Here is a 25823-nt window from a genome sequence, read left to right on the forward strand (position 1 = left end):
TAGTTTTGCACTTTTTAATTCCAGAATTTCCATTAGGTTCTTTTTAAAAATATGTATGTATTTCTTTATTGATTATCTCTATCTAATGAGGCATTGTCATCATCCCTTCCTTTACTTCTTTAAGCATGGTTTCCTTCAATTCTTTGAACATATAATAACTGCTTTAAATTCATTGTCTGCTAAGTCTGATATATGAGCCCTCAAGTAGTCTGCTGATTACTTTTCCCCCTCCTGTATGAATCACATCACATTTCCTGTTTCTGTGAATGTCTCATATTTTTGTCATTGTTGAAAACTGGACACTTTATATAATATAGCAACCCTGAATACTGATACTTCCAACACAGGACTTATTGTTGTTGTTTATTTCTTTAGTGACTTGGCTAGTTTATTTTAATGAAGTCTATTTTCCTGCAGTGTGAAATCTCCAATGTCACTCCTCAAAAGGTACAGGGTTGGTCATATGCACAGCCCCCTTGGGATGGCAATCATTTTAGCAAAGCTCTCTTTGACTGTCTCTTTCCCTGCTCTCTCTCTCTGTTAAGTTCTCTGCCTGTGTTGGTATAAGCCCCAGGTGTTAGGTTCCTCTAGTTGCTGGTCATTCTATTGTTTTCAACAATGCCCTAGGGTATAAATTGTTCCACATTATGTTCCAATTAAATTTAAGCATCTTTGCTGGTGTAGTTTTGAGGTCAGTCCTTGAGGTTTGTTCTGACCTCAGGATGGCTCTTCTTAGCTGTCTCTTTCCCTGGTTCTCCCTGGTAAACCAGCCTACAGTTTAGCTTGTTGCACACATTGAGCTACCAGCTTCTTCTTACTTGCTTTTCATTAAATTCTCCATTGTTTACAAGAACTCTTTGTAGCTTGAACTTCTTCATGCTTTGTTCTAAATAAAGCCAGTCCCTTTTGGAAGAGCTTCAGGCCTCTCTGTTCTCATCACCTGCCTCTTCTCTTGGACAGAATCTCTGAGACTCTGCTCTGGAACTGTGGCAGGGACAGTGACCCACTTCTCTTGGAGTGATAATTCTGTTTCATAAGCAGGGTGCCGGGTGGGGGCAGTGGTCTCTGGTCTTCTGGACTTGTATCTCCCTTTGTGGAACCTCTGCCCTGAAAAAAAGCTGGGGTGAGGACAATTGGAGCCCCAGTTTTATCAACCTACTGTATCTGGGGGAGAGCTTCTGCCCTATAGGTAGGGGCTCATTGGAGGAATGGAATCACCCACCTCTTGGCTGCACTTGCCTGGAACTTAGCATCTGCAGCATGGAGCTGGGAGGATGAGAAATGCTGGTGTCCTGCCCCTCCCCAGGGAGATAATGTAGTCCTTGACTGGTATCTGGGAGGAGAGGGAGCTCTGTTCTTCCAACAGCCCCTTAGACTGGAGCTTCCATCACACTGACCTAGTCGGGGTTGAGCAGGGAGGGAGGGAACAGTTTTTGGTTCAGAGGCCACGGAGTCCTAACTGTTCTTACCAGGATTTAGTAGATTTTCCTGAATAAATATTTCTTCATTTGTTGTATGCCCTTAGGACAATTTCCAGAGACGTCAAATCGTTGTCTTAAAAATAATTTTCACCAGTTATGGTTGTTTCATTGGGACTGGGTCTGTAGAGCTCCTCATACTACCATCCTGGAAATCATCTCCTAATAGGATCTTGATAACACTAAACTTTTTCTTGACTGCTAACATTTGTCTGAGCTCCTATCCAAGGTTTGGGTTCTGTTGAAAAATCAGTGTAATATGAACACTAAATTAAAGGTGAATTTGGAGATAAAGGTGTTAATAGATTACCCTCTGTCCAAATAAAATCTCTGTAAGAGGTTCTAAGAACCATCCCCCTTGTGCATGCTACGAACAGAGCACCACAGACACTAATCAAAATAAAGCACTTGACCAGGAATCAGGAGACAAAACTTGATACTTAGCTCTTTCTCTGGTTTTCTTGGTGATGCTAACTAAACCAGTCAACCTCTTCTGAGCCCCAGTTCCCAGGAACAGTATATTGTGCTAAAATATTCATCTTGCCTGGTTTCGGTGGCTATAATCCCAGTACTTTGGGAGGCCAGGTGGATGGATTACAAGATCAGGAGATCGAGACCATCCTGGCTAACATGGTGGAACCCTGTCTCTACTAAAAATACAAAAAATTAGCCAGGCGTGGTGACAGGCGCCTCTAGTCCTAGCTACACAGGAGGCTGAGGCAGAAGAATCACTTGAACCCAGGAAGCAGGGTTGCAGTGAGCCAAGATTGTGCCATTGCACTCCAGCCTGGATGACAGAGCAAGACTCTGTCTCAAAAAAAAAAAAGGAAAAGAAAAAAGTCGTTTCACTGTGATCCCCAAAACAAGGCATGTGGTTTACATTGTGTTTATAGTGGAGCCATTTTCATTAAATCAAGTCCATTGTTTTTCCCCCTGCCACTCTTCGTGGTGGACACCATGCATCTGTGAAGTATCTGTCTGGGTTTGGGGGCTATTGCTGCTTTGAATTTGTGAACTCTAGATTGAGCCTTGGCCTATATATAATTTGTGAAAGAAAGGGGAATAGGACATTTGGGATTTCAGGTTCTGATCTTCTGGTCATGGTCTACCATTTTAAACCAGAATTATGACTCATCTTCCTTAGGCACTGTTGTTTTTGGTTGCCTAAAATGAAGTTGGGGCTGGGAGTGGTGACTCATGCCTGTAGTCCCAGCACTTTGAGAGGCTGAGATGGGTGGATTGCTTGAGCCCAGGAGTTCATGACCAATGTGGGCAACATGGCAAAACATCTCTACAAACTTCTCTACAAAAAATACAAAAATTTCTTGGGCATGGTGGCACGTGCTTGTAGTCCCAGCTACTTGGGAGGCTAAGGTGGGAAGATGGCTTGAGCCCAGGAGGACAAGGCTGCAGTGAGTCTTGTTCACACCATGTACTCCAATCTGGGCAAGAGAGCAAGACTTTGTCTCAAAAAAAAAAAAAAAAAAAGTTGCTTCCTAGACAATTCACTTTACAATTATGCCCAACTAACTTTGGAGCAAAGTTTGCCTCCAGTAGGATCTTTATGAGGGCCTATGGCCCTGACTTCATTTTTACTGACCTTAATAAGCACTGCAATCAGCCATTTGAATACCTTGGAGATAGAGGTCAACAAGTCCCAACAGTCATTACAATGGTTAAAGTCAGTCACTTCCCAAAGACTAGGTCTAATAAGCTCATGTATAAGACGAGGACTTTGGCCAAAAACCCCTAGGTGTGAATTGAGACCAACTGACCAAAGCCAACCCAGTTTTCTTATGTGCAGCAACCAAAACATCACCCTGTCCAGCACACAGTGTTGCTGCAGCACAATAAGGTTGTTTAATATATTTGGTGCTCAAAGGGGATTTATTGCTTAATGATTATAGAGTTTTTGTTTTGGAAGATGGTAAAGTTTTGGAAATAGATAATGGTGATAGTGTTACACAAGATTGTGAATATACTTGATGCCACTGAATTATACACTTTAAGAGGGTCAAAACGGTACACACACACACACACACACATTTGGTGCCCCAATGAGGCTGGCTCTCTGTCCAGAACAGTCTTCAAATTGCTTAATAACAACATCTGATCTGAGGTTTCACCAGCATCTGAATTTTCTGAAGAGCTCTGCAGGTTTTCAGTGTATTACTGTTATTAGCATGGCAAATGTAAAAAAAAAAAAACTAGCTTTGCATATCTATACCTGTTTCTCCAGAAACCTGTTTCTTTACTCACACTTGGGAGTGATATGCAACAACTTGGAGTCCAGGGATATAGAAGGACTTACGATGGTGTATGTACATTTGGAGTTAGCCTGAGTCGGCATCTACTTCCCTGTGCCCTCATTAAGTGGTACCTAAAATAACTAGCAGGATCATTAAGTGGCTTACCCCAATCCTTCTCAATTGTTAGACTTAATCTAGAATTATGACGATACAACCCCCAATTAACTGCAAATCGTTTTGAATATCCTTTTCTGATTGACTGTGTCTTTTTCATGTTTATCTGTTAGCCCGCCACAGCCTTGTGACCCAAGGCTCTGGAATGGATCAGCTCTCCTACTCACTCCCTCTGCGTACACCACATCTCCATGGAAACAGCTTGTCAGGTCCTGCTTGGCTGCAGGTACTAGAGACCTCTCATCTGCAGCCTCGGTCCTGCAAGATTCAGTCTTAACAAGCCAGCCTATGTGTTAGGAGCCTCTTCCTCTCCAGCTAGTGGGATCTGGGATTGTCACCAAGCCTCCCTTGGGGGACACCTGGGGAGTCCTCAGCTCCACTGAGTTGCCTTGACCTGCCTCCACTAATATTCAGGCTGATGGAAGGGTCTCTTCCCTGGGTTCCTATTTCAGCCTGCACTCACTATCTCCTTCCAGCAAGCCTTCTCCTCCCATCATCTCCCCAACCCACCAAAGCTGAAGCCCCTCTGAGCTTTTCAGGTCCCACCTGTGGCTGACTGCCACACTCAGTTGGGGGCAACTCCTTTATATCTTTCACAGTCTTCTTTTTCTGCTTCCCTGTGGTCTCTGCTACAGGCTGGGCCCACATTATTTCCTTCTTCAATTACTGCATGATTCTACAAAGTGGTCCTCGTAGTTCACGCTTGCTTTCTTTGCATCCAATCTTCGCATTAAACCACTGAGAAAACGTCCTCAAAAGGCAGACCTGCCCCTGTCCTTCCCCGACAGAAAGTCAGTTAGTGGTTCCTGACCCCTCCAGATAGAATTCTGACCTACCAGCATGACAGGTAAGAGGACACTTATAATCTGAGCCATGCTCCCCCTCTCCAGCAGCATCTCCTGCCCCTTCCCCTGCATATTCTGACCTCAGCCACAACCGCCCCTTTTGCATCCCCAAGGAGCTACGTGTTCTCTCTAGTCTCTGTGGCTGGGCACTGCTGCCACTCTACCTGGAGGGCCTTTTCTCCTCCCTTTCTGTATAAGCCTTCCATGCATTCTCAGGGAAGTGCTCCTGACTCTCCCATTTGAGGTAAGTGCTCGTCTGAATTCTCCTAATGCTTCCTGTGTATGTCCCCTTTCTGCTTCTCTGCTAAACTGTCAATTCCTTGAGAACAAGGAATATACCAGCCTCCAACTCAATGCCTAGCAAGGTCAAATGTCTGTTGTATAAGTGAAAGAATGAAGAATGAGCCTCTGGAATAAACATGTCCCCACACAGTGATTATAAGTACATCCTTTACCAGAGACTTCTTTTGTTGGGTGCCAATCATCCTCCAGATTGCACCAGTTGTGAGTGCGACACTGCCAAGGCATTGCAACTTAGACTGCTGGCCTCCATCCTGGGGGGCACTTCTACAAATGGGTCAGTTGCCCCAGCTCAGCTCTGGCTATCCTTGGCTGCCTCAATTTTGTTAGTCACCGGGGAGATCCTTAATGACCTCATGTCTGAACCCATGTGGCCTCTATCAGCAGCTGGAGAGCCATTCCTAAGAGCTGAGATAGTGAGTCAGCCCTCATCTCACTGCCCAGGGAAGATTCCTTTCTCACTGGTTGCGTAACTTCACTCGGGCTATGTTTTCCTTAGTGGAGTCCAAGATTTGGAATCATTGTAAGGGGAGAAAATGGCAGGTAATCTCAGAAATGGATAAGACCAGTTATGTTTCTCCAGGAGAGGGTTTATTGGGGTGGGAGAAGGTGAGGAAAGTGGTAAGTGACCAGTGTTCATAGATAAGTAAGTCAATCAAAGGAAGACTTGAATGTATATGGATTCTTGTTCCCAGAGAATGCAATAAAGTATCTGGGAAGGAAGCCAGGACAAGAGAGACCTCTCAGCAGAGGCAGGTACCCACCCACGTGGGTACATAGTGTGGTATTAAACAGCCTTCAGCCTTCAGCCTTCATCCCTCTTCCATACACTTTTTCCGAAATCACCAACACAACTCTTCTCCAGAAATGAGAAACCAACCAACTTTTCACTGTGAACCTGGACGAGATGAGGAAAAAAAATGGATTTTGGAAAAAAAATGGAGAGAAAAAAATGGATTTTGCTTCAGATTGAGTTCCCTTGCTACCAGTATAAGGTTTACACAGACAGGGAGGAAAGAGGACTCTAGGTAGAGGACGGAGCAACACAAAGGCACAATCTCACTTCCACCCCCTTTGCAGTAAGTAAGCAAAAGATACATTAAATGAGAAAATGCATGTGAAAGCACTTAGCACAGTGCGTGGCAAATGGATGAGAGTCAATAATATTGACTTTTTTGTTGTTGCATCTATGCTCAGTATAAGAACCCATGAGGCAGATTCGTTTGTGGAAAGAACAACGCCGGGTGCCAGCAGAGATGGGGGGTAACTATGTCTACCTGGCTGAGAGTTACATTTTTGCCAATAGAGACTCTTTCCTTTGACTCTATTAAAAACAAATACCAATTAGAGGCAAAACACTTATTTGCAAATGCAACAACACATTTGCTGAAGACAAAAATGTCCTCAACATTTCTATTTTACTATTAGTAGCTGATTATATTCTTTTTTTTTTTTTTTCCTCATATCTGTAATCCCAGCACTTTGGGAGGCCAAGGCAGGCAGATCACTTGAGCCCAGGAGTCTGAGACTAGCCTGGACAAAATAGGGAAGCTTCATCTCTACAAAATAAAACAAAAATAAATAAATAAATAAAAGTAATTAGCTGAGTGTGGTGGCACATGCCAGTAGTTTCAGCTTCTTGGGAAGCTGAGATGGGAGGACTGCTTGAACCCGAGAGTTCAAGGCTGCAGTGAGCCATGATGGTGCCACTGCACTCCAGCCTGGGTGACAGAGTGAGACCCTGTCTCAAACACACACACACACACACACACACACACACACAAAACAAAACAAAACAAAACAAAAAAGGCAGTAGCGGAGAGAAGTTAAAGGCATTAAACATCATAAATGAGGGAAATGTACAAATCCATTTCTTAAAGCTAAGACAAAAACCTGTCAGTTCAAATGGGAATACTAGTAGTCTAATAACTTCTACTATAGAAATAAATAATTTTAACAGCTGTAAGGTTCTAACAGAGATGAGACAGCAAATGTGGAAACCAAGGAACAACCCGGTCATTTGCCTTGTACTGGGGCAGTTTTGATTGAACATTTAGGAGTGGTGGAAGATGGCATCTGTCGACAACTTAGAAGGTATAATTGTATTTTAGGAGGCAAAGGGAAACAGAATCACAAGCACCTTCACACATATAAAGCTCTCAGTAAGCTAGGCACAGTGGCTCAGGCCTGTAATCCCAGCACTTTGGGAGGCCGAGGTGGGCAGATCACGAGGTCAGGAGTTCAAGACCAACCTGACCAACATGGTGAAACCCCATCTCTACTAAAAATACAAAAATTAGCCAGGCGTGATGGTGCACGCCCCTGTAATCCCAGCTACTCAAGAGCCTGAGGCAGGAGAATCGCTTCAACCTGAAAAGCGGAGGTTGTAGTGAGCTGAGATGGCGCCACTGCACTCCAGCCAGGGCGACAGAGCGAGACTCCATCTCAAAAAAAAAGAAGAAAAAAGAAAGAAAGAAAGAAAAAGAAAAGCTCTCAGTAGGCAGCTTCCAAGTCTGCTTCATGTATCTTAACACAATGAGAAGTTACAACTCGGAGTACTTGGAAGTGCTCAATAGTGTTTGTTTAATCAAAACAAACTAAAAACAGAACAAAACAAAACTTGTAGTTGTCAACACCAGTTTGCCGTGTCCCACACTAGGTTTAAAAAAGTGATCAGATTAATACAGACTCTGAAAACAAGCTAACTATGCCCTACATCTGTACAGCACTACCACACACACACTTTCTTTCCACTCTCAACAGTGTCCTGAGATAAGTCATCTTTACCCTCTCCATCTGCAGGTACAGAAAGAAACCACATCACAAGAAGCAAAGCGACTTGCTCAGATTAGCAAGACAGCCCTAGAATCTAAGATTCCAAAATCAAAATTTAATAGATAAAAGCCTAAAAACAGCCAAGCACAGTGGCTCACACCTGTAATCCCAGCACTTTGGGAGGCTGAGGCGGACAGATCACTCGAGGCCAGGAGTCCAGCCTGGGCAACATGGCAAAACCTCATTTCTACAAAAAAATTAGTCAAAAAAAAAAAAAGACTAAAATCACTTTATTGGAGGAAGGGGGATTTTGCTTAATATTGTAATAAAGAGCTGTTATAGCTCAATAATTAAAAGGCCAAGACTCCAATAGAAAAATCAGCAAAGGACATGAACAAACAAATCATAAAAGGAGATCTCTGTAGCAATCAAAGAAATACTTTATTGTTAAACAGAATCTGCCTAAAATGTGGGTGTAGAGCTCTCTTGTAAGATGGCCCAGACTAGACTTCATAGTCCAGGGTGAAGTGTTATGGGTCCTTTTTCTTGTCTTAATCCCAAACCCACATCTTCTCATTTTAACACCCTTGGCTGGGGGTGAAGACACAAGAAAGTCAAGCGCACTTGAAAGAATTGGTCGGCATTCCCCGGGGCCTTGTAAGCAAACAGCAGCAGCTGACCAGGCAGGGTGTAGAGGGCAGCCTCATGGCCCCTATGGCCCCGGATGTTCTCCGATGACAAGTCAAGCCTCATCTAGCTTTGTGCACAGTGCCTGCAGGGTTGCTACTCAAAGTGTGGTCTGTGGGCTGGTGGCATGGACATCCCCAAGGAGATTATAGAAATGCAGTATCTTGGGTCCCTTTCCCAGGCCTCCAGAACCAGATTTGCATCTCAGGGGCTTCAGAAGTGCGGTCCTAGGGCACCTGGCATGGGCTTTGGCCATCACAGGTGCACAGCAATCATGCATCTGCCCATTGAACAAAAGGGTGGACAGGATGGTCTCTGGGGTCCCTTTCAAAAGAAATCATGAGACTTAATGAAAACTGTCATTCAGCTAAGTAAACTACAGTCATGCATTGTTTAATGACAGGGATGCATTCTGAGAAATGCATTGTTAGGAGACTTCATCGTTATGCGAACATCACAGAGTGCACTTACACAAACCTAGATGGGATAAGCCCACTGCACACCTAGACTACATGGCATAGCCTATTTCTCCTAGGCTACAAACCTGTATGGCATGTTCCTGTACTGAATACTGTAGGCAACTGTAACACAGTAGTATTTGTGTATCAAAGCATATCTAAACATAGAAAAGGTATAGTAAAACGACAGTATAGGACCGGGCACAGTGGCTCACACCTGTAATCCCAGCACTTTGGGAGGCCGAGGCGGGGGGGATTGCCTGAGGGCAAACTCCTGAGGGCAGGAGTTCAAGACCAGCCTGGCTAATGTGGTGAAACCCCATCTCTATTAAAAATGCAAAAATTAGCTGGGTGTGGTGGTGGGCGCCTGTAATCCTAGCTACTCGGGAGGCTGAGGTAGGAGAATTGCTTGAACCTAGGAGACAGAGGTTGCAGTGAGCTGAGATCATGCCACTGCTCTCAGCATGGGCAACAGAGCGAGACTCTGTCTCAAAAAAAAAAAAAAAAAGACAGTATAATAATCTTATGGGATCACCACTGTGCATGCAGTCTGTCGCTGACTGAAACATCGTCATGCAGCACTTGACTGTATCACCATTTTACAAAGGCCTTTAAGTAAGATTAATGAATTAATAACAGTGCTTTGCTTCTGATATTTTTGACCGTGAATTTAGAGTTTCTTATTAGCATCATGTCACTGGGCTTTTTTATATGCCCAGGAGGCACCAACAAGGCGTAAAGCCTTTTCTCATTCATCCCTTCTAGTCTACCTCTCAAAAAACAGAAAGCATTGGGATGTAAAATCAAATGAGTAGAAATGAGAACAGAGCTATAAAGGCTGGAGGAAAGGGTGCCCCCATGTAGGGATGTCGCCCTTTTCCCTGCCTTTCCACAGAGAGCAGGGCCCAGAAGCATTCACCTTGTACATTCGGGCATGTGTGCAGAGGAGGGGTGGGTGAAGAGGAAAGAAAAGACTAGAAAGAGAAAAGAAGGGGCCAAGAATCAAGGACCCCTGTGCTGCTATCCTATGAGCCAACATGGGCAGACATGCCAAATCTGGCCGTCAAAGTCCTTTTGAGGCAACTGCATGCATCATCATCATCATCATCATCATCAACATTATCATCATCATCATCATCATTATCATCATTGTAACTCTACTTACTGTCTGCCAACCTCTTTACTGAGCAGACCATCTTAGTAGCGACCCACCTTCTAGCCCCAAAGCTGTCCATAGACCTTAGGCTGCCAGGAAACCAGTTATAAGCAGGGAGACAAAAGGGATCCAGAGGATGGAGAGGCATTCTGAGTTCCGCTAATGAGTGAGGTGAGTCACGGGCTGACTCAGACGAACAAGGAGCCTGTGAGAGGGGAGGTGGTGGGGGGCAGACTTCAGAGGAGCCCTGCTGAAATGTTCAAATGGGAGCTAGGAGGCCAGGGACATAGTGTTATTTAGAGAACTGCCTGCAGCTCTGGCGTTGGAGGGAGGAGCGGGTCATGAAAACAGAGGAAGAAAATTGCATTTGAAGCCAGAAGCTGAGTTGTGAATCTGTAGCCTTCTCTACTTTGAGAAATGTGCAGCATTCTCTAGTGACACCCACCTGTTCTTTGGCAAATCCCCAAAAACTAACTCAATAGGCATTAATGGTCATCAGGTTCCTGGGGAGTAGAGGGAACTTGGGTACCACTCGATTTTTTAAATCTCAATTAGAAGAATGAGCCTCTTTTGACTTTCTTTAGTATTTTACATTTGGAGAATCTTGTGATCCAACCATATTTTTTGTTTCCTTGTTTTTTTGAGACAGAGTTTTGCTCTGTTGCCCAGGCTGGAGGGCAGTGGCATAATCTCAGCTCACTTCAACCTCTGCCTCCCAGGTTCAAGCGATTCTCCTGCCTCAGCCTCCTGAGTAGCTGGGACTACAGGAGTGTGCCACCACGCCTAGCTAATTTTTTGTATTTTTAGTAGAGACAGGGTTTTGCCATGTTGGCCAGGCTGGTCTTGAACTCCTGACTTCCGGTGATCCGTCCACCTCGGCCTCCCAAAGTGCTGGGATTACAGGCGTGAGCTACATCACAGGGCCTGACATACTTTTAAAACAAATTAAATATATGCCTAAGGTATCTTCTTTCCTGTTAATGGCTACTCGAGGTTTTGAGTTTGCAGAGTCCAGGCTCACACACTTTTACAAAGGTCAGTAACGGCATTGTTCTATATGGACTGTGGAAATGACACGACTGTCCCCGGACATACTGTATCTAGGTCCCCTAAAAAGCAGGTGTTTGTGAGACGCTTAGACATAGGTATACACTATTTGAGTGGCACAATTTTTCTTCCTGTGCTAAATAACCGACACAGAAATCAAACCCCTGGCTTCTGCCAATTCAGACAACGTAAACCAACTGAACTACCTAAAAATAATTTTGGTTGATTATGTATTTATATGTAATTTGATGACTATTGTCTCAAATGTACTTCACTAGGATGGTACCATGGCTGTGCAAAAGTTTGGCCATCTGTGAACTTTCTTTTTTTTTTTCTTTTAAATTTTTAATGACCAAAACGAAGCATCTAAAACCACAGCTTCTGGAAGAACCACTTGTTCTTGCCTGTCTTGTATCTCTCTTCAAACTCGACCTTGGCCTCTTGTTGGGTCTTGTGTTTAAGAACAGGGTCTCTGAAGACATCTTTATTGATGACAGTTTTGTCCAAGCGGATATCCACAGAGTACCTTGTGGACATTAGGTGACTGGTTATAAACTTTCACGAAAGACTTGATCTTTGACCTCTTGGCGATCTTCTTCTTGCCCATGGCAGCTGTCAGTTTGCGGGGATAGCAGTCGATTCCAGCCACCAAAGCATGGCTATAGAGGCGATCTGAGGTACCATCATCAATGTTCTTCACGATGATGGCTTTGCATCCAGAATAGCATCCAGCCAGGACAAGCACCACCTTCCCAGGTTTCATGAACTTGCCCATTTCAGCAGCAACCACTCAGGCCTACAGCAAAAAGGAACTTTCCTTTTTCTTTTTAAGAGACAGGGTCTCGCTCTGTCACCCAGCCTGGAGAGCAGTGGCGCAATCACAGTTCACTTTAGTCTCAAACTCCTGGGCTCAAGGGATCCTCATACCTCAGCCTCCTGAGTAGCTGGGACTATAGGTATGCACCACCATATCCAGCTAATTTAAAAATTTTTTTTGTAGAGATGGAGTCTTGCTATGTGCCCAAATTGGTCTCAAAATCCTGGCCTCAAGTGATCCTCCTGCGTTAGCCTCCCAAAGTGCTGGGATTACAGGTGTGATCCACCATACCTAGCCAGCTGTGAACTTTCACGGAGATGGAAAATACTGTCTTCCAAAAGTAAAAGTGTTTCAACTTTGCCTGTCCTCAACAGATGACAATAGCAGTTGGCCGTGGTGGTCTTAGACTTGGCCAGCTAATTTTCCATTGCCAGCAGATTTGTTGTATCTAATCTTAGGTGTTTTGCAACATTATTAACCTCAGTGTCTGATAATTGCAAAAACAATTCAGAATGCTCAATGTGCTATTGAGCATAATCCTATGTTCAGGATTATGATGAAAATAAAACAGATTAACAGATTGAATGTGGTAAGAAAAATCATGTGTTGCAAGTGGGTAAGAGATGAATCCTTAGTCAACAGGGTGATTCAGAAAGACAAAAAGGTTCAAAATGTGAAAAAAGCTGGTGGGGTCTATGCAATGAACAGCAATTAGCAGAAAATAAGGGAAAGTAATCAAAGAAATGGAAACAATGTTGAGCATCTGATTAGAGAACTAGCATCAACTTTGACTGCCTGTGATCCAAATATTAATTCAGATGGAAGCTAAAATTGTGTTCAAGTACTTAAAAGCTAGGCGTGCTGACAGTGCTAAGGAGTTTTTTTGTTTTGGTTTGGTTTGGTTTTGGTTTGGTTTGTTTTGTTTAGACAAGATCTCACCCAGGCTGGAGTGCAGTGGTGCCATCAGCTTCCTTAGCAGCTGGGACCACATGTGCAGGCCACCACACCTGGCTACTTTTTAAAAATGTTTTGTAGCAATGAGTTCTCACTATGTTGCCTAGGATGGTCTTGAACTCCTGGGCTCAAATAATTCTCCCACCTTGGCCTCCCAAGGTGCTGGAATTACAGGCATGAGCCATCGCCCCTGGGCTGCTAAGGTGTTCTTTTTTTTTTTTTTTTTTTTACTTGAGACAGAGTCTCGTTCTGTCATCCAGGCTGGAGTGCAGTGGTGTGATCTTGGCTCACTGCAATCTCTGCCTCCCAGGTTCAAGCAATTCTCATGCCTCAGCCTCCCAAGTAGCTGGTACTGTAGGTGTGTGCCACCACGCCTGGCTAGCTTTTGTATTTTTAGTAGAGACAGGGTTTCACCATGTTGGCCAGGCTGGTCTCAAACTCTTGGCCTCAAGTGATCCACCCTCCTTTGCCTCCCAAAGTGCTGGGATCACAGCCTAGCCTGCTAGGGAGTACTTTAGGACACTTGCTCACCAAGGGCTGCCCTGACTGATTTTCAGTATGTATGAAAGGATCTATTATGAATAAAGTGGTCCATGGAATGAATATCAGCAAGAAGAGGGCTCTGCCTAGTTTTAAATCTTGGAAGGACCAAGGTGTTTTTCTAAGCTTAAATCACTCTTAGCCAGTTTGTCTTAACAAGAGTCTTCAGGACTCACCAGTTTGTAAGGTGTATACACATTTCTGTGTCTATTTTTGAATCATTCTTTTTTCTTAACATTAGATATTTAGATTTTCCTTTAGCTTTTAGCTAGTTCTTTAATGACAGCTTGGTATTCCTTTGCCTACTGTGTCATTTAATCCACCTTTTGCTGGACTCGTAAAAATTCTGATATTAATATTATTTGCCATAAATGGTTATGTTTATCTGAATATTTTATTAGGACAAATTAGTAGAGTGAAGTTGCAGGTTATAGCGTATGAATGAGTTTAATGTTTTAATATGGTTTCCAAATTTACCTCTGGAAAGGTTTTGCCAACTAATATCTCCATCAGAAAAATACCACTGTTCCTATTTCCATGTCCTTTTGTCTATATTAGATATTATTTTTCATTTATCTCTCTTCATTTTAAGGAGAAAAAAATTTTTTAATGTTTACATGATAGTTATTGAGATCTCTTTCTATGATTTTTCATTTATATCTTTTGCCAATATTTATATTTGAGTATTTGCCTTTTAATTATTGATTTGTTAGACATGATTACTAGTAGACCTAGAGCAGCTTCACAATCTGCTTCTCATACATTAGGAAGAGTCACCCTCTCCCTAATTTTTAGATAGGCTTTTAACTTTGTAGTATTCTGAAGTGGCAGGTCCCTGCGGCGGGGGGAGCTTTACTTATAGTAGTCACCATTAGTTTTGTTTGTTTGTTTGTTTGTTTGTGACAGGATCTTGCTCTGTCACCCAGGCTGGAGTACAGTGGCATGATCATGGCTCACTGCAGTCTTGACTTCCTAGGCTCAAGTGATCTTCCCTCCCCCGCCTCCCAAGTAGCTGGGACTATAAGCACGCACCATCATGTCCTGCTAATTTTTAAAATTTTTGTAGAGATGGGTCTCACTCTGTTGCCCAGGCTGGTCTTGAACTCCTGGTCTTGAGTGATCATCCTGCCTCAGCCTCTCAAAGTGCTGGGATTATAGGTGTGAGCCACCAAGCCTGGCCTTACCTTGCTTTTTAAAAGTTAACAATATATTATTAATAGGACACTTTCAACAGAAAGGCTTTCTTTTACTTTTAAGAGATAGGGTCTCACTAGGTTAACCAGGCTGGTCTCAAACTCCTGGCTTTAAGTGATCCTCCCATCTCAGCCTCCCAAAGTGCTGGAATTACAAGGATGAGCCACCATGTCCAACCCGGGAAGAAATTTAATGTAAACATGGGATGGGATGACTCTGGCATCAAACAAGACGACTTCAAAATTCCTTTCTCACCACAAAAAAATGAGGGCTGGGTGTGGTAGCTCATACCTGTAATCCTAGCAATTTAGGAGACTGAGGTGGAAAGATAGCTTAAGGTCAGGAGTTTGAGATCAGTCTGGGCAACAGAGCAAGACCCTGTCTCTACCAAAAATTTAAAAATCAGCTAGGTGTGCCATGTACCTATAGCTCTAGCTACCTGGGAGGCTGAGGTGGAAGGGTCACTTGAGCCCAGGAGTTTGAGTCTGCAGTGAGATATGAGCTATGTTCACATCAGTACACTCCAGCCTGGGTGACAGAGTGAGACCCTGCCTGAAAAAAATAAAAAAAAAAAAGATCAGCATATGAGGTAACACATAATACATAAATTAGCTTGATTTAGCCATTCCACAATGTATGCATATATTAAAACATCATACTGTACACCATAAATATATATTATTTTTATTAGTCAATTATGAATATAAATAAATGAAATAAAAAGAAATTTTAAAAATAAATAAATGGAGCACCCTGCCACTCTCCCCAGCACCCCTTAAAAATTCCTATCTTGGTTCTGCCACCATAATCATAGAATCTCAGAGTTGGAGAGTGTGGTAGAAGATTTGCTAGTCATGTGACAAAACCTGGTTCTTCTTTTTGCTAGGAAAACAGCTCAACCAAATTTTAAGCCTCCCTTGCAGCTAGATGTGGCCATGTGACTAAATTCTAGTGGATAGAATGCCAGCGGAGTTTATGTGCACTACTTCTTTGTTTTAAGGTCCAGCCCATAAAAACCTCCTCACACAGTCCTCCATGTTCTCTCCCCATCTGTTAGCAGGATGTCAATGCCTGTCAGTGCCACATGTTGAAGATGTGAAGGTGGGAGAATCACAAGATAGAAGTGGCCTAGTTCCTTGAATTACCACTTGGAAGAGAACCACCACTATCAGCCACTATTACCACATCCATGGTGAAAGTCGGATGAGTGTGAAATAAATTTCCTTTCAGGCTTGAGCCATGAGACATTTTTTAGGTTTGATTATTACAGTAGCTAGTGTTCCCTTAATTAACACAGGCAGCAACCGCAGAGTCCCTGTAGTCCAGACTTCTTTCTGTGCAATGCCTACTTCTCTTCCTCGGCATTCTACATTACTGGTCATCCTGTCTCTGCAAATAAGTGATCTCATGACCTCCAATTGACTTACAATCTCTTTGCAGGAAGTGGCTGTGTTAGTCACCATTGTGTCTTTAGTGTCTAGCAAGACTGGCATAATGCAACAGCTCAATAAATGTTTTGGGGTGAATGAAGACATGAACACCTCCCGAGGCAAAGAATTAATTCACTACCATATCAGTCAGTTTAATATACTTCAATCAGCTTGAATTATTAGAACATTACTTATATGGCGCTAATATCCATCATCCTTTACTAGTACCAATTTAGGACTGCCCTTTGCAGGCACACAAGATAAGTCTGAGCCTTCTTCAAGATAGACCTTTAGTTTTTTTGCAACAGAGTTTCACTCTGTCACCCAGGCTGGAGTGCAGTGGCATGATCTCAGCTCACTGGAACCTCCACCTCCTAGGTTCAAGTGATTCTCATGCCTCAGCCTCCCAAATAGCTGGAATTATAGGCACCCCGCCACCAGGCCCAGATAATTTGTGTACTTTTAGTAGAGACAGGGTTTTGCCATGTTGACCAGGCTGGTGTCGAACTCCTGACCTCAGGTGATCCACCCACCTCAGCCTCCCAAAGTGCTGAAATTACAAGTAGGAGCCACCATACCCAGCCACCCTTTAGTTATTTTTGATGATACTCCCTCCCATCCCTTCCATGACAAATCCCCTGGTCTCCAGGCTAAATAGTCAACATTTGTCAATTATTTTTTTCTTGCTTGTAGTTACCAGAACTCTTATCTCCATCTTTACCTGCTTCTGGGCACACCCAGGTCTATCATTGCTTCCTACTCAATGGGTACTCAGGACAGAACATCATATCATAAACGTGGCACACACTGACCAGCCCTTGATGAACCAATTGCCCCACTTAGTCAGGACTGCATACTTCAATTTATACAGCCTAATATTTTCATTGTCTCTGAGGTGGCCATGTCACCTGTTGACTAATTTAGGGCTTGTGATCAAACTTCCTATCTCTTCTATCTCCTTTCCTCTGGCTCTAACATTCCTACTAATATCTACTATGCGACCTTAGACAAGTCATTCCACATTTCTGGGAATCATTTCCCATGTGTAAAATGAGGTAGTTGGACCAGGTGATTTTTCAGATTTTTTTTTCTGCTTTCTAACATGCTTTAGGTCTAAACCAGGAAGTTCTGGGAGACTTCACTTTGTATTTTGATGTAAAATCTCTCACTTATAGGAGTATGGGAATGTAAATCAACCTGGAAATGCTAAACTCATCAAGCAACATGAAACCATATAGGTAATTTTTCTCAGCTGTACTACACTTGTATCCACAGATATCTGGATACTGTGACTAGGCCAATGGATTATACCAAACTGTAGTCATTAAGAAAAGAGAAAATCAGGCATAGGCAAAAAGTAAGCAAACAAACAAAAAATCAGTGAGAGCTTGGGGGGAAACAGACTGTGGTTTTCTCCTTTTTTTTTTCTTTTTCTTTTTCTTCTTTTTCTTTTCTTTTCTTTAGAGACAGAGTCTCGCTCTGTCGCCCAGGCTAGAGTGCAATGGTCTGCGATCATAGCTCACTGCAGCCTTGAACTGCTGGGCTCAAGTTATCCTCCCACCTAGGCCACCTGAGTAGCTAGAACTACAGGTGTGCATCACCATGGCCAGCTAATTTTTAAATATTTTATGTAGAAACAGAGACTTGCTATGTTGCCCAAGCTGGTCTTAAACTCCTGGCCTCAAGTGATCCTCCCACCTATGCCTCCCAAAGTGCTGGAATTACAAGTATGAGCCACTGCACCATCACACCTGGTCCTCTCCATCACTTTTATTTTTTTCTTTTTTTTTTTGAGATGGAATCTCACTCTGTCACCCAAGCTGGAGTGCAGTGGTGCAATCTTGGCTTACTGCAACTTCCACTTCCTGAGTTCAAGTGATCCTCCCACCTCAGCCTCCCTGTTAGCTAGGACTTCAGGTGTGCGCCTCCATGTCCGTCTAATTTTTGTATTTTTAGTAGAGACAGGGTTTCACCATGTTGGACAGGCTGGTCTCAAACACCTGACCTCAAGTGATCTGCCCACCTTGGCCTTCCAAACTGCTGAGATTACAAGCGTGAGCCACCGTGCCTGGCCTCCATCACTTTTTTAACGGGGATAGTGACCATGAGAAAGGGGACATACATTTCATTCAGCAGAAAGCTTTGTTTTATGTGTTGTCAATTTCCTTATCTCATTTCACACACTGTACAACCATACCAAAAAAAAAATACTCTCAGCTATTGGGCAAATAAATGCTATTTGCTAGAGAAATCAAATCATATCTCCATATGTCTTGCCTTTGGTCAAATTCTTATCAAGCAGACATCTTACTGCTTACATTTTACTTACTACTTATATTTTAGCTGATTAATGTCTCCTGATATTTCTGCCTGACAGCCCTCAATCCATACCCAAGAGGCTGGATCCATCTCTCACCCTAGACTGAGATTCTACAAATTATTAATTGACCTCCTTTGAAAAACTCATTGCCAGCTTTATAACTCGATCTGGGCACACTCCCCATCAGGGCCTGCATTTCCTGTGGATGATGCATTGGTTTCCTAGGTGACGGTGGGAAGGAATAGACCTGTTAGCTTGTGGCTTCTGACTCACTCACTGCAATGGACGTCATAGAATTGTAGCTGAACAAATGGATGCTGATAATAAGTATGTGCCTAAGGTAGCAGCAGGGCACCAATGGTTAAAACAATCCCATTGTACCAGCTCTCCCTCCCTCTAAGCAAGCCAACAGGCCAACAGAAATACCAGAACTCAAAAAAGATACAACGGATTTCCCCAGTCAAATATAAGTTCACAGTGGAGTCCTATTTACATCCCCAAGATTTTGCTCCTATCCCTGGAGAATTTCCTTTTCCTTTCCGGAATGTAGAAGTACCAGGATTCTGTAACAAATCGTCATATGGAGGCTGAAGAGAGTGTGATGGAAACAAGCCAAAAACTCACCAGAAGTCCGTTCACGAAGGTGACAGCTGCTTTTGAACTTTTACATTTGTTTCTTGAGAGACAATTCACAGTGGACCAACCAATCATCAGAGCCCAGAGTGAAACATACATTCTGTTGAGCAATTAATCTCCAGAAAAGTTGAATTTCATAAAGCCTGAAGATGCTCTCTCTCTATCACACACACACACACACACACACACACCACACACACACACACAGAGAGAGAGAGAGAGAGAGAGCGAGAGAGAGAGAGAGAGAGAGAATGATTGAGATTGACTTTCTAGCTACCTGCTTTTGCATCAACTGATCTCAGCCACGTGCAAGTCAAAGAAGACTGCCTGGAGTAAAAAAGAAAATATGAAGAGCCCCGTGTCCTTCACGTCTGAACCAGGGAAGACTGAATGGATTCTTTAGATTCTTGAATTCCTTAAATGATGAGCAAACCTAAAGGTTCCCTACTGGAGATAATGCATCTTGTTTTCCACTGGGCCTTGAGGGATGCTTTAAATAGCATCAGCAAGCATCCGAATGAATTAGACAGCAAATGTAGGTTAGCTTTATTTAGACAGATAAAGACAAGCAGAGAAAGTTGTCTGGTTCAAGGGCAGTGCAGCCTGACACGACAGCCTTTCTCAAAGGAGGGGAAATTGCTTTGGGAGAGAGAGGTATTTTGGGCAAAGAGCAAAGTTCCTTGGATCTCCAGGGAAAGAGATGCTAAATTCTTCAGCACAGAAGGGCAGGAATTGAGAATGGCTTGCCATTCATTGAAGGAAAGAGCTGGACAGTTAAAATATAAAGCAAAACTTAGTATCACACATCATCTCTAAGTCCACACATCATCTTTTCTCTTTCCTATTTCTTGGGAACACCACCAGAAAAGACAAGCTTCCCAGAACACAAGCTGGCCTAGCCAGTTTACGCGAGTCCTCTGGAGTGTACTTGAGACCCCTGGCAAATTCTGAGTCAGGAAATTAGTGCAGATGAAGAACCCTTGGAGACTGGAAGCCTAGGAAGCAGGGAACCTGGCAAATTTGGGGACATTCACACGTTAAACAGAAATGTGAATGCTTGAAAACAAGTTACAACTAATGAATTTGGTTAATTTTCTTCTTCTTCCCCATCCACTCTCTTAGACTATTTTTTAAAAATAAAGGCCGGGCGCAGTGGCTCATGACTGTAATCCCAGCACTTTGGGAGGCTGAGGCGGGCGGATCGCCTGAGGTCAGGAGTTCAAGACCAGCCTGGTTAACATGGTGAAACCCCCGTCTCTACTAAAAATACAAAAATTAGCTGGGCATGGTGGCAGGCGCCTGTAATCCCAGCTACTCAGGAGGCTGAGGCAGGAGAATCACTTGAACCCGGGAAGTGGAGGTTGTAATGAGCCGAGATCTTGCCTTTGCACTCCAGCCTGGGGGACAGAGCAAGACTTCGTCTCAAAATGCTTAAAAAAAATTAAACTTTTTTTATTAAAAAAATTAAACTTTTTTTATTAAAAAAAATGCTTCTTCCTATACCTTTTCTGAAAATAAATGCCTTATGGAAGATCTAGAAAAACATAACTCTGCTATGTGTTTTCACTGTGATGTTTATGACTTCTCCTCTTTTTGTTTTTTTTTTTTCTCAGTTGGCAGAAGCTGAATGATATTTGATGTCTTAAAGTCCAGTAGGTCGTAGCCCCACTGGTAATTAGTTTTAAAGATTTTTAAAAGTCTCAATTAGTACATTCATATTATTTGAATGTTATAATTTTAAGCATTTAATAATTTTATGAGTAAACCATTTTATACCTAATGTATTTTTATGTTCCTAAAGGAACAATGAATTTAGACTTGTAAAATATTTTTAAAATATCTAAAAACTTTGTTTTGCATAGATTTTCATTTCTTCCCAAAACTAATTTTGTAGATGTTTTCTTTCTTTAAGGGTATTACAACTTCTGAAAAGTATACAACTTGCGCATCACCAAGACAGCATCATAGGGAAAATATGCTATAACCCTGTCATGACGCAAAATGGAAACTTTATTTTTATTTATTTATTTATTTATTTTGGAAGACAGGGTCTCCCTCTGTCACCCAGGCTGGAGGGCAGTGGCATCGTAGCTCACTGCAATCTCAACCTCCTGACCTCAAGCGATCTCCCACCTCAGCCTCCCGAGTAGCTGGGACCACAGGCACGTACTATCTTGCCCAGCTAATTATTTCATTTTGGGGTTTGGTTTTGTTTGTTTGTTTGTTTGTTTTGCCAAGACAGAGTCTCGCTATGCTGCTCAGGCTGGTTTCGAACTCGTGGGCTCATACAATTCACCCTCCTCGGCCTCCCAAAGTGCTGAGATTTCTGGCAAGAGCCACCATGCCTGGTCTAAACTTCATTTTGAATTAAACATTTACGCCACTTTCTTTGTACTTATTATTTATGCACTCATTTCACTCATTCTCTCCTTCCACAATTATTTGTGGAGTTCGCCCTGTATGCACATAAAGTGAGCATCATACTCAGTGGTTCCCTTTCCTCATGATCACTGCTTTTCTCTTCCTAATTATTAATTATTTTTATTTATTTATTTGTTTATGTATTTATTGGAGACAGGGTCTCACTCTGTCACCCAGGCTGAAGTGCAGTGGCATCGTAGCTCACTTCAATCTCAACCTCCCGAGCTCCTTTCACTCTGTGCACCCCAAGCTCACTCTCTAGTTACCTTTGCTGGTAAACTCGTGTATGTACTAAAAATGTATTCAGTTGAGAAGTACAGTCTTTCATTTTAACAAAAAGCACACAAACTTCCCTAGTTCACTGCCAAAAACTCAATATTCTTTTAACTATTTGTGAGATTGGCAAATCAGTTAATTATTGGATGTCATTATAATTCTAGGAAGGTGATGGAAAGCCAATCAATATCACTATAATTATAAAGTAATAGATTCAAAAGACTTATCTGAGACCTGGATGCCAAGCTTATTCCAATGTTATATTAACATTTTATAAAACCCCCTCACCTAAACCAATCCTATAAATTTTTCAAGTGTGTGGTTACAAGAATCTAATCAAAAGGAAAACTACTCTTTCATTTCTTTGTGGCAAAGGAGCTAACATTTCTACATGAACTGAAATTGAAAAACTTAATAGCATCCCTGGGATCTATAATTTTTTGTTCTGACATCTTTAATCACTTCGCTATTAGAGTATCTTTATTATAATTTCTCAATTTGTGCTAATAATAAGACCTTTTCCATGTTCTTCAATAAGTCAATTTCAGAACGTGTTTTTAATATTTTTTAAATGCTGGAGAAAAACTTTTATATGGAGGTAGAAAGCAAAGTTAAAATCAATCACTGATCCAAATAAATAAAATATGATGTATATAACATTAAAAAATTATAGGAATGAATTTTTTGTTTGTGTTTTTCTGTGTCCTTCATGTTCGGTGAACTAAATATTATAATTTCAGTAATTTTTAACACTCTAAAGGAGAAAATATTGTAATAGTATCTGACTAGGTAAAATAAGAATCACACGTTTTATTTTTATTTTGCGACATTTGTGGTTCTTCAGCATGACATTGGCATTCTTCCTCTTCTGATGCAACTTCCTTCTCTGTTTCATTTTGTTTTGGTTGAAGTTGTTTCAACCTCCCCCTTCTCTGAGCAGTCTTTCAGCTTGTCTGAGGTTTTGAGCTGTCACTTTGCTTTCTGAATACTCACTTTTGTTTTTGGTGGCGACACCTACATATAAACATCTAGCCACCCATCCAAATGGACACACACCCACACATGCTCAGACTCATAGACACACAGACACAGATCTGCACGGACGAGCATGCACACATGCACAGCCTCAACGTGTACATCCTCCTGCAGGGAGTTCAAACCACTCCAGCTGTTTTCTGGCCCTGGCCACAAGAGCAACAGTCAAGTTCTAATGTCAGTTCTCTGATTGGAACCAGCACTAATAAATGCTGCTGCTTCCAAGGAAGCCCTTATGTCACCTGGAGCAAGAGGAAGACAGCTGTACAGGTTCGAGACGATGGAGCCAACTGCTTCAGGCTGCATGTAGTTATACACAGTGGGGAAGAAACAAGCATTGGGGTTCTACCTGAAGTGCTTTGTCCCAACTATCTTTTGACAGCCATGGACTGATAGATTAAGACTCGGTTCCTATGTATGAACTCTCTGAAGCTTTTCCTGACGTGCTAACTGTCCCTCCTCTGTACTGATACAATCCTTGTTTGGTTGAATGTTTACCTTCTCCTCTCCTGCCCTGCCAGGCCCATCAGATTTAAAACTTTTTTTTTTTTTTTGAGATGGAGTCTTGCTCGTCACCCAGGCTGGAGTGCAGTGGTACGATCTAGGCTCACTGCAAACTCTGCCTCCCAGGTTCAAACGATTCTCATGCCACAGCCTCCCCAGTAGCAGGGACTACAGGTATCCGCCACCATGCACAGCTAATTTTTGTTTTTTTAGTAGAGATGTGGTTTCACCATGTTGGGCAGGTTGGTCTCGGACTCCTGACCTTAAGTGATCCATCTGCCTCAGCCTCCCAAAGTGCTGGGATTACAGGCGTGAGCCACTGTGCCTGGCCAATAGAGACAGACATAAAAACAGAAGCCATGATATCCTGGTCAGTTGCAAGATGAGATGGAGGCTCCCCGTGCCATTACTCGCCCAGACTCAGGGCTTATGTACTATAGGGAAGGAAGGCACAGGACAATTGAAATTGACCCTGCAGGGAAAGGCAAGGATGCCATGTGAACCTGACTAATCTAAGATTTACAATTAAGATTGTTTTGACCTAAGGGAAGATGTATGGTAAATACATGCTCTTACATAAGGAACAACAGATAAACTGGAAATCTTAGAAGCCTTCCCAGAACTGGGGTTAATCAGAAGTCAACATGGCGGATCAGCATCCAAGGTGCTTTGGCCCCCACAAGGGACTACATATGAAAGTAACTCAGCAGCAAACAGAGCTGCTGCCTCCTCATCATCCCCACCACTGGGATTTCTTCTGGTGACCAATAAATAAGTTTGTAAACCAAATATAAAATACTAAGCCCCCCAACTAAACAGAACCCCTTTTGGCCAAGGGAACCCCCAGAAAATCCCAAAAAACTGAATTCCCAGCCATGATGGGAAGGGAGGTGGGATACACCTCCTTATACCTCCTCCCTTTTGGATTTGGGTGCAACTGACCCGTATTAATATTAAAATAGAGACCATAAGACTGTCAAAACAGACTTTTTGTGGCAGTAAGATACCAAATTATAAACAAGACCTAAGGCCATGTCAGGCAAGTGTTAAGTCACACCCTACAAACCACAGAATCTTGTTAAATGGATTTTTAAAAATTAACCTGGTATAATGTGGCTTACTTTCCAAACTGACTCTCATATAGCCACAAGACAGAAGACCCTGAAGGAAATAAAAATATTTTAGCCCAAAGTATATTTCTTTGACATATTTTGAAGTAGCCCTGCAAAGCCATCATGAAAGGGGGAAACCTGCATCTGTAGAGAATCTCTATTAATGCAGCCAGGCTTTGTTAGATCTAAGAAAGATTCACTGGCTGGATGCAGTGAATCTCTATTAAACTCTATTAGTGCAGTCAGGCTTTGTTAGATCTAAGAGAGATTCACTGGCTGGACGCAGTGACTCGGGCTTGTAATCCCAGCACTTCAGGAGGCTGAGACAGGAGGATCACTTGAGCCCAGGAGTTCGAGACCAGTCAGGGCAACATGGCAAGACCCCATTACTATGAATAATAAAAAAATTTAGCAGCCTGTGGAGGCGTGGGCTTGCGGTCCCAGCTCCTCGGGAGGTGGAAGCAGATGGATCGCCTGAGCCCAGGAAGTTGAGGATGCGGTGTGCTGTGGTCTTGCCACCACATGTGTCCAGCCTGGGTGACATAGTGAGATCCTGTCTCAAAACAACAACAACAACAACACACACACACATACACACACACACACACACACACACACACACACATACAGGTCTGAGAAGAGACACTGGCCATGTATTCTCTCTGAGGGTTGTGATCTAGGAGGCTTCCTCTACATAACAAAGGCCTTGGTCCCCACAACTCCTCTATCTTAACTCAGACATTTCTTTCTACTAACTTCAAGTCTTTAGATAATAGCTTAACTCTCTCAACCAAAGGGGGCAGGGGTATCACACACCGAGGCCTGTCATGGGGTGGGTGGCTAGGGGAGGGATAGCATTAGGAGAAATACCTAATGTAGATGACGGGTTGATGGGTGCAGCAAACCACCATGGCACGTGTATACCTATGTAACAAACCTGCATATTCTGCACATGTACCCCAGAACTCAAAGTATAATTTTAAAAAAAAAGCATCCCTAAAACCCACCTAAGGCTTAAGCTCCACACCCTACCCCTACATCCTGCTTAAAAATGTCATGCCTTTTTGGGCCGAGCCAATGTACATTTCTGTGTATTGATTTATGTCTTTGCCTATAACTCCTGCCTCTCCAAAATATATAAAACCAGACTATAACCTGACCACCTCAGGACCACTTACTCAATGCTTCTTGGGTTTTTGTTTTCTCTGGGCTACGGTCACTTCTACTGACTCACAATCAACTCTTTAAAAGATTTTACAGAGTTGGGATTTTCGGTGAACAAGTCCAATCCTACTTACTAGATAAGCCTTTAAAAAACTTGCAAGTGCAAGTGCGAAGAAACTGTTCTATCAAGGAAGGTTGTGTTAATAATGGGAAAATGTGGCATGGATCTTTTAAATTGATTGATAAGACTT

General features: G+C 42.7%; 1 protein-coding gene and 1 pseudogene across 1 annotated transcript in view; both read right to left on the reverse strand.

The window, feature by feature from the left end:
- Positions 1-25823, reverse strand: part of MKLN1 (muskelin 1) — a 392713-nt gene that overhangs the window by 250340 nt on the left and 116550 nt on the right. The window lies entirely within an intron of this gene.
- Positions 11489-11992, reverse strand: LOC117073445 (annotated as a pseudogene).

The sequence above is a fragment of the Trachypithecus francoisi genome, unplaced genomic scaffold (assembly GCF_009764315.1).
Source record: "Trachypithecus francoisi isolate TF-2019V2 unplaced genomic scaffold, Tfra_2.0 Lachesis_group4, whole genome shotgun sequence".
Classification (NCBI taxonomy): Eukaryota; Metazoa; Chordata; class Mammalia; order Primates; family Cercopithecidae; genus Trachypithecus; species Trachypithecus francoisi.